General features: G+C 36.4%; 1 pseudogene; it reads right to left on the minus strand.

The window, feature by feature from the left end:
- LOC104848613 overlaps window positions 1–9,507 on the minus strand; it is a 19,864-nt pseudogene extending 10,357 nt beyond the window's left edge.
- Window positions 9,508–10,304: the final 797 nt, after the last annotated feature.

The following is a 10,304-nucleotide window of genomic DNA, read 5'->3' on the forward strand; positions in this document are numbered from 1 at the left end:
TTGAACTGTCCAATAAGCTTGCTGAACCTTCCCCCTGGGATAACAGTATATAATCGTTTTGCTGAGCCAATAAAGCGCCTTTGATCAGAAACCAGACTTGGGCCGTGTACTCTAACTTCTTAAAGATTTCCTCCACAGACATTCAAGATCGGATCGGCCTCTGATGACCCACGAATAAGAGGCGGCTCTCACCTCCTATTCCCCGCGGGACGGGGTCCCCCCAGAGAGCCGCAGCTGTACATGTGATATAATATGACAGATTCTTTTTTTTTCTTTTCTTCATACGTCCCTAAAATTTCTTTCTTTCTTTGGTCCTCTCTCACAAACTCAGTCTCTTGCTACACCATATTATCCCTCATTTCCCTTTTTATACCTGCTCCTGCCTTAACTCAGACTTCTTTTATTATTTTTCCTTTTTGGTGGGGGTGGGGTGTTTTGTTTTGTTTTGTTTTGTTTATGTTCTTTTCCGCAGTCATTTTACTTCACTCATGTCTCCGTAGCTTCAAGGGAAGGCAAGCACCTGTTAAGGGAATATATTCTTGTCCTTATTCCTGCACTCTGAAGTTGATAGCTTTGTAAAGATAGTAAGGTCATTCTACATCCTCTGGTTTCACTTCAAACCTCTCCAGTTCTTTCACTTATCTACTCCTCTCGTCCTAACTCAGTCTAACCCCCCCATCCTAAATGGTAAAGATGCTATATTGAAAAGTGTATTCACTGCAAACATATTTTGGGCTGCTTCTTGATATTAATTTAATTCACATGTTTTAGAGGTGATAGATTAATGACTACCACAAGTGGTCAATTGCAAGCTGTGCTTGATCCTATTGGGCTGCTGAACATATCGATTGGGATAAAGGATTGTGATTGATTTAATGAGTTGTTTTCTCCAATATTATGAAAATGAGGATGTCTATGAGTCATTAGAAACTCAAAAGCTAAAATGCAACTATATAAGGAAGATTTAAGTAATAACCCAGAAATTAAACCAAGAACAACCCAACAACAAAAATAAAAATGAGAAAACACTTAAGCAAGACACAAAGACAGACTTTCAGTTCACCAATGGCAAACAGTAGGGAAAATGAGGATGAAAAATCTGATAGTGAACCAGCAGGACACCCTGGACCCATAGCACAGGAGTTAACAAAACAGATAAATCAGGCTGTAGAAAAATTCAGATCAGAAATAATTTCCCAGTTAACCACAGAGATGATGAGCAAAATGAAAGTCATGATTCAAGACTTTAGAACAGAAACTGACAAAAACATAGATGAGCTCAAGACCATGATAGAAGCCATGAAGACTCAGCATAAGAAAGAAATGGAAACAATCAATGCCCAACAGAGGAAAGAAATGAAATCCATAAAACAGATCCAAACAGATATTGAGGAGATTAAAAACACTATTGAATGTGTATGCAACAGAATAATTGATTGGAAAGATAGAATTTCAGATATAGAAGATAGGATTGCAGTCAGTGACCATGAAAAAAGAGGTCTCTTAAAAACAGTAAGGGAACATGAGAAATCAATCCAACAACTTCTAGATGATGCAAAGAAAAATAACATAAGACTGATAGGAATCCATGAAATAGCAGGAGAAAATGCAAATGACCTAAAAAAGCTGTTCACAGAATTAATGACAGAAAACTTCCCAAACAGAAGGGAAGAATTAGACATACAGATAAGTGAGGCATATAGAACTTCAACTAGCCATGATCAAAAAACATCTACACCTAGGCATAAAATAATCAAGATCCCAGAAATCCAACAGAAAAACAAAATGCTACAAGCAGTAAGAGAAAAGAAACAAATCACATGCAAAGGAAAGCTCATTAGAATCACAGCAGACTTTTCAACACAAACCCTTAGGTCAAGGAGAGCCTGGAGTGAGGTATTCCAAGTCCTAAAAGAAAAGAACCTCCAACCTAGACTGATGTATCCTGCAAAACTCTCTTTCAAAATAGATGGGGAAATAAGATACTTCCATGACAAAGAACATCTGAGAAATTTAATGAACACCAAACCAGAACTGCAAGGAATTCTAAACAATATCCTAGAAAAAGACAATGAAGGTCACAACACCATGAGGCCCAATAGAACAAATCAAATAGGCAAGGCAAGAAAATAAAAGGAGAGAGGAGAAAAAGTAAAAAGAGTCAACAAAAGGACAATAACATGACAAGAATAAGTCAGAATATATCAGTTGTAACCATCAATGTTAATGGCTTTAATTCACCAATCAAGAGAAATAGACTGGCAGAATGGATTAAGAAGCAAAATCCAACAATATGTTGTACACAAGAAACACACCTAGTGCAAAAGGAAGCCCATAGGCTGAAAGTGAAAGGATGGAAAACAATTCTCCATGCATCAGGAGCCCAGAAAAAAGCAGCAGTAGCAATCTTATTCTCAGGTAAACTAAATTTCCAATCAAAACTCATTAAGAGAGAAAAAGAAGGCCACTATATCCTTGTAAAGGGAACAATTCAAGAGGAAGAGTTGATAATCATAAACATATATGCACCAAAAATAAATGCCCCCAGCTGTATAAAACAAATATTAATTAACATGAAAAACCAAATAACCACTAATACAATTGTAGTGGGGGATTTAAATACCCCATTATCACAAATTGACAGATCATCTATGCAGAAAATCAACAATGAAATAATAGAACTGAACCAAGCTTTGGAACGCATGGACTTACTAGATGTTTACAGAGTGTTCCACCCCATAAAATCAGAATATACATTCTTTTTGGCTGCACATGGATCATTTTCCAAGATAAAACACATATTGGCTCACAGCACAGGTCTGAATAAATGCAAAAGAATTGAAGTCCTCCCCTGTATATTATCAGAACATAGTGCAATCAAGCTGGAGATCAATAGCACAAGAAACTGTAGGAACTTCACAAGCACATGGAAACTGAACAACACTCTCCTAAACAATCAATGGATTACAGAGGAAATTAAAGAAGAAATTAGACAGTTTTTACAATTAAATTAAAATGCCAATACAACATACAGGAATCTATGGGACAAAATGAAAGTAGTTCTAAGGGGAAAATTCATAACATTGAATGCCCACACTGGGAAAACAGAGTGGGCTCAAACAAACAACTTAATGATGAAACTTAGACTCCTAAAAAAACAAGAGCAAGAAAAATCCAAAGCTCTAACAAGGGATGAAATGATAAAAATCTGAGCAGAAATCAATGCAATAGAAACTAAGAAAACAATACAAAAAAAATGAAACAAAGAGCTGGTTTTTTGAAAGAATAAATGAAATCAACAAACCCTTAGCAAATCTTATCAAAAAAAAGGAAAGAAAAGGTTCAGATCCATGAAATCAGGAATGAAAAAGGCGAATTCACAACAGATTCAAAAGAAATCCAGAAGATCACGAATACCTACTTTGAGAACCTGTACTCCAATAAACTGGAAAACACAGAAGAAATGGACAGATTTTTAGATACTTACGAATTACCAAAGTTGAACAAAGAAGATAAAAATGTTTTAAACACCCCAATTACAATCAGTGAAATTGAAAATGTAATTAAAAATTTACCAACAAAGAAAATCCCAGGCCCTGATGGATTCACTGCTGAATTTTACAAGACATTTAGAGAAGAACTACTGTCATTACTCTTCAAACTTTTCAAGGAAATTGAAAGGGAAGCTATACTTCCAAATTCATTCCTGGAAGCAAGTATCACTTTGATTGTCAAACCAGGGAAAGATACAACTAAAAATGAGAACTACAGACCAATCTCCTTAATGAATATAGATGTAAAAATTCTTAATAAGATACTAGCAAACAGAATACAGAGGATTATCAAGAAGATCATCCATCCTGACCAAGTCGATATAGTTCTGGAAACATTAGCCATAGCAATTAGACAAGAGAAAGAAATTAAAGCAGTAAAGATAGGAAAGGAAGAAGTTAAACTATCATTATTTGCTGATGATATGATACTCTACATTGAAGATCCAAAAAACTCCACCAAAAGACTACTAGACTTAATTGACAGATTCATATTCCGGATACAAGGTGAACACCCAAAAATCAATAGCCTTCTTATACACAAATAACAGACTCACTGAGAGAGAAATAAAGGAATAATTTCCTTTTACAATAGCATCCAAAAAAATGAAGTATCTAGGAATCAACCTAACAAAAGAAACAAAAGATCTCTACACTGAAAACTACAGCACTCTGAAAAAAGAAATTGAAGAGGATATAAAAAATTGAAAGATATCCCCTGCTCCTGGGTAGGAAGAATCAACATAGTGAAAATGGCCATACTACCAAAACTGCTATATACATTCAATGCAATGCCAATTGAAATTCCAACACTATATTTCACAGAACTAGAAAAAAAATCCAGAAATTCATTTGGAGCCATAAGAGACCTAGAATAGCAAAAGCCATTTTAGGCAACAGGCACATGGCACCGGGTATAACAATTTCCAATTTGAAACTATACTACAAAGCCACTGTGATAAAAACAGCATGGTACTGGCAAAGAAACAGGCCTTAGGATCAGTAGAACAGACTGGAAGACACAAAAACAAGTCCAGATGTACTCAGCTACCTCATCTTTGACAAAGGAGCTGACCATCCTCAGTGGAGGAAAGTTAGCCTCTTTAATAAATGGTGTTGGAAAAACTGGATTTCAACCTGTCACAGATTAAAACTAGACCCTTATCTTTCACGATACACTAAATTAAAATCCAAATGGATTAAAGATCTAAATATTAAAACAGAAACATTAAATTTGCTGGAAGGTAAGTTAGGCAGAACTCTAGAAGGCATTGGCATAGGAAAAGACTTTATGAACAAATCCTCAGTAGCACGGGAACTAGCAGATAGAATCAATAACTGGAATCTCATCTTATTAAAAAGCTTCTATACTTCAAAAGAAACCATCAGCAGAATTAAGAGACAATCTACAATGTGGGAAAAAAAATTTTACCAGCTGTTCCTCAGACAAAGGACTATCTATTATCAAGAATATATAAAGAACTCAAACAACCAGCCCCCTCAAATACAAAGAACCAATTCAAAAATGGGCATCTGAAATGAACAGACATTTCTCAGACAAAGAAGTAAAAGCAGCAAGTAAATATTTGAAAAAATGTTCCACATCACTGGTCATTCGAGAGATGCTGATGAAAAAAACACTGAGACTCCACCTCACCCCACAAAGAATGGCTGCTATCAAGAAATCACACAATAACATCTGTTGGCAAGGTTGTGGGGAGAAAGGAGCCCTTCTCCATTGTTGGTGGGAGTGCAGACTGGTGCAACCACTATGGAAATCAATATGGAGATACCTCAAAGAGCTCGGATGGGAGGTTCCGTGTGACCCAGCCATCCCTCTGCTGGGTATCTTTCCAAAACAACTAAAAGAATCATACCACAGAGAAGTATGTGCACCCATGTTTATAGGGGCACAGTTTGTAATAGCTAAAACTTGGAAACAGCCCATTTGCCCATCAGTTGGAAACTGTATAAAGAAGATGTGGTTTTTCTACAAAAATGGAATATTACTCAACCATAAAGAATGAGAAAATAGATTCATTCATAAGAAAATTGGTACATATTGAAGATATACTCCTAAGTGAAATAAATAAGTCACACACGTGTAAATACCAAATAGTTTCTCTGGTGTGAATATCTGCAATAATACAGAAGATCCTAATAAGATTACAGGCATTGAGAAATGAGAGGAAACAAGCTAAAGGTGTAGGGAAGGTGGCACGGTTAGGGAAGGGTAAAAAGGGAAAAGAAAAAAATGTGAGATAATGAAAAGATGGAAATAAAGTTATTGCAGATGGGGAGGGGAGGAGGTGGTGAAGGGAGGGCAGGAACAAGGGGAAAAAATGAGAACCAAGGCCTGTCATGTAGAGGTACAAGATCCCAACAATGAATGTAACTGTACTGTATCCCTAAAATGTACCAATAAATTCAATTAATGCTGGAAAAAAAAAAAGAAGATCATACACCCTGACCAAGTAGGAATCATCCTGGGGATTCAGGGATGGTTCAACATATGTAAATCAATAAATGTAATATACTATATTAATAGAGTGAAGGGCAAAGTTCATATGATCATCTCAATATATGCAGAAAAAGCATTCAATAAAATCCAACATACATTAATGACAATAACCCTACAAAAAATTGGAATAGACAGTTTCTACCTCAATCTGATGAAAGCCATCTATGGAATATCAACAGCCAATATCACACTAAATAGTCAAACACTGAAATCCTTCACACTAAAATCAGGAACAAGACAAGAATGTCCACTATTTCCACTCCTTTTCAATATAGTTTTGGGAAACATTATCCACAATTTGACAAGATAAAGAAATAAAAGGAATAAAGATAGGAAATGAAGAAGGAATAAAGACGTAAATACTAAAACAGAAACATTAAACAGTCTGGAAGATAGGTTAGGTAGAACTCTGAAGACATTGTTGTAGAAAAAGATTTTATGAACAAAATAGTATATAAAAGATGTCTAGAGCCCTGCCCATCAGTCACTGAGACACTAACCTTGCACTGATAAACCCTGAGTCAACACATGGGTTGATGTATAGACAGGTCAAGGACCACTTTAGTTCAATAGCTACAGAAATGTTGCCTAAATCTAACACAGAATCTTTCTCAATACATTCAGACTAACACAGTTAGAAACAAAGGACAGTGATATATGTGCACCCATGTTTATAGCTGCACAGTTTGTAACAGCTAAAACTTGGAAACAGCCCCAAGTGCCCATCAACAGATGACTGGATATAGAAGATGTGGGGTTTTTAATAAAAATGGAGTACTACTCAGCCATAAAGAATGAGAAATTAGAGTCATTTATAGGAAAACAGATGCATATTGAGGCCATACACTAAGTGAAATAGGATGCACATATGGTGTAAATACCAAATAGTTTCTCTGTTGTGAAAAACTAAAAGTTTCAATAAGGTTCACTTTGTATAATTGATAATGTGAAATAGGAAAAAAAAGGCCAAAGGAGTAGGGGAAGTGGGAAGGTAGGGGAAAGGAAAGAAAGGAAAATAAAAAACATGATAAAAGGAAAAAAAATGGAAAGAATGTCTTTGTAAATAGTGAAGGGTAGAGGGAGTGAAAGGAGGGCAGGGGTATAGGGAAAAAATAAGAATCATGTAAAGGTACAAGATCCCAAAGATGAATGTAACTGTACTTTATATCTAAACAGTACCAATAAACTTAATGAAAAAAGGAGAAACAAAGGAGCTGAATAAGTCACTCCCTTCCCTTATTCAACTGTAAACATCACCTTCATGGTTACCCATGCTTCTTTTTTTCTACCTGTACATGATAGATTTTCATTCTTTTTTCAAATTCCCCTCCCATCCCTTCAACCTCTCTTCTCTTCCTTATTTACAAAGGCTTTGTTTCCATTTTTTCTTTCTTTTCTCATTTTTTTCTTTTCCATGACTTCCTTTTCCCCCTACTCCCACCCCCTTCCTAGTTCCCCTTCCCAATTGAACACTTTCTTCCTATTCCACAATATCTACTATACATTTTGGTCTTTATTTATACTTTTGGTTTTTCTCATATCAGAGAAACAATACAATATTTACACAAGTGTGTCCAATTTATTTAAGAGTATAGTCTCAAGGTGCATCCATTTACCTAAAAATGTCTCTAGTTCATCCTTCTTTATGGCTAAGTAGTACTCTATTATGTAAAAGAAACAAATATTTATCCATTTATCAGCAAAAGAAGTGCAAAATAAAATAACAGAGTCCTCAGAGATTACCATATCTTATGCAGCAAAGCACTGGCACCAAAAAGTCAGAGGTGTCTGGACTTCAAAATGTAAAAGTCTGAGTTATGGCCTTTTATTCCATTTGCCCTTTATGCAATTTTACCTTTCCCATGTTCCTGCTGCTACCTTCCTAGAAATCTTCAATAAATATGGCTACTTATTATTTATTTTGGAGCATGTACTTGGTAATTCTTTCTTCACCACACACAAGAAGCTAGACTATTTTTAGCCCACTCATTTGTAACATAATCAAAGAAAAAGAAAAGTTTAAATTTACCACAGTAAGCTTGTCTTTATTATTATTCTCTTTCAACCATTATGAAAAAAACTATATATTTAATCATCTACTTAGATATCCCTCAATAAAGCCTGAATTTGAGAAGAAAGCTGGAGTGAGTACAATGAAAGGTTACATTGTCACTTGAGCCATCACCAGAAAGAGTTTCACATTCACCCTTTTATCACTGATTGAAAGTTCATTGCCTCAGTCAAATTTTCTGTCACCATGGAAGCCAAAAAACAGCTAGAATAGAAGAAAAGTGGCTTAAGATGTTCATTTCTAAAAAGAGTAAATGATGTAGAATCCAAGAAAGATAATTATAAATGCAGCAGTTTCCATCTGATTTTTCAAGTTTTACATATTCTAAATTCTCATTAATGAGAGTACTTAAGGATGTGAATTCGTGTATTCAGAATTAGAATTTGAGAAGACTCAGCATTTTCTTCTAAAGAGTAGGAGAATTTTGAGGGAAAGAAAGCTTCTGTCTAAGAGAGACAGAAGTGGGACCAGAAAGTGTGTCGCCCACCCACCCCGCCTTTCAAAGATGTTTTATACAGCAAAGTCATGTGGTGAGGCAGGTACACAATGGGAAAATTACAAGATGGGTATGAGGCAGGGCAAAACAGATAAGATTACAAGTATAGTCACTCAGGTAATATTGATTAAATGGGGGTCAAATGAGGAGGCAAGTCATATAACAAGCATACAAGGATTTTCAGTAAGGGTGAGGGCCAGGGGTATTTCATGGAAAGGCTGGGTTAAGACCTCGACCCCCCACCCAGGTGATTGAAACATTTAGAATATCAATCACTGCTATCTATCCTCAGGGGACGCACAAAGGTATAGAAGTTTTTCTCCTTTTATAATTCTGGCCTACAGTGAATGTGTCTTGATTGTCCTCCATGTTGGCTCCTTGCTGTGTTGACTTCTGGAGGGTAGCCCTGTCTAACTGCCTACAAGATACTTAATTAACTTACCTACCTGCAATATTCCCCTCTCTGAAGAAGTGCCCCTAACTGCTGTGAGGGTACAAAGTATGCAGACAGCTCTGGTTACTTCTAACTGAAGAGGGTTGTAGTTCTGGTCAGCAGTTAGGAGTTACTCTACAGAGGGTCTATCTAAAGGCCCTTGGTAGGCACCTGGCACTGTTGTCTTGGTATCTGCATAGCTTTTAAGTCTGGAGGAGACAAAGCCAAAGAGACAGTTAAGAATGCATGGGCCAAATTATAAGGTCAGCAGGATTGCTATGAATATAGCCAACAAAGCAGATAAAGAGAAGGTCCAGGGAACTTCAGAGTCCAAAGTAAAAGTCATTTTGAATAGTTTACCAGTTATGAGCTGTTTATAAGTGCTGTGTCCAAGTCACAAAATCCCCAAGAAGACCACCTGGAAACTCTTCTGATGTAAATACACTAGGAGTTTATTGCAAGCTCAAGCCTGGACTCCCAGTGTCACCAACACAGCGGCTTCAAACTGGAAGTCCTGACCCACTAAATTAGCCTATTTTATAGGGTATGGGTGGCTTGAAATTCTCTTTATTCTATTGGCTTTTTTTTTACAATTTATGCTGATTCTATTGGCCTATAATTCTAACTTACTATTGGATATTATAAGGTGTAATACTTCAAACTTATTGGCTACTATTTGGGCGCAGGCAGGGGTTTGCGCAGGAGATTTATCTTAGTCATCTAACTGCCACAGCCCATTTCACCATACTTTAACCTGGCTGCAGTTTCTGGAATAAACCACCCAGTTGTGATTCCTGGAAACTGCTCAGTTGCAGTTCCTGAAAAACCTGGTTTTTGGTTAATCTATTCTTTGGCAATGGAAGGCTATCTGCAGAGTTTAAAGGTCAGCCCGAATAATGGAGCATATAATCTGACTTAGCTAAAATGGAGGGACTTTGGCCTCTTTCTGTTCCTCAATAAGGTCAATCTGGTGGATGCCAGTAAAAAAGTCTAGCACATTTGTCATTGGTTCCATTTGTATGACCACTTGGAGTTTGGCAGCCTCTAGGCAAGAATAAATAAAACTTTTAAGAAGTAAGAATATGCATAATCTAAGCATAAGCACAATAGAATGAAATGGCAGGTTGGGGAGAAAGTCAAATTTAGAAATTGAAATAGTGATTAAACCCGCTGGTCTTAGATTCTTTCATGCATAGAAGTTACCTCTAAGTCTCATACTTTGTCATAAGTAT

The sequence above is a fragment of the Fukomys damarensis genome, unplaced genomic scaffold (assembly GCF_012274545.1).
Source record: "Fukomys damarensis isolate Sample0158 unplaced genomic scaffold, DMR_v1.0_HiC HiC_scaffold_29, whole genome shotgun sequence".
NCBI classification, from domain to species: Eukaryota; Metazoa; Chordata; class Mammalia; order Rodentia; family Bathyergidae; genus Fukomys; species Fukomys damarensis.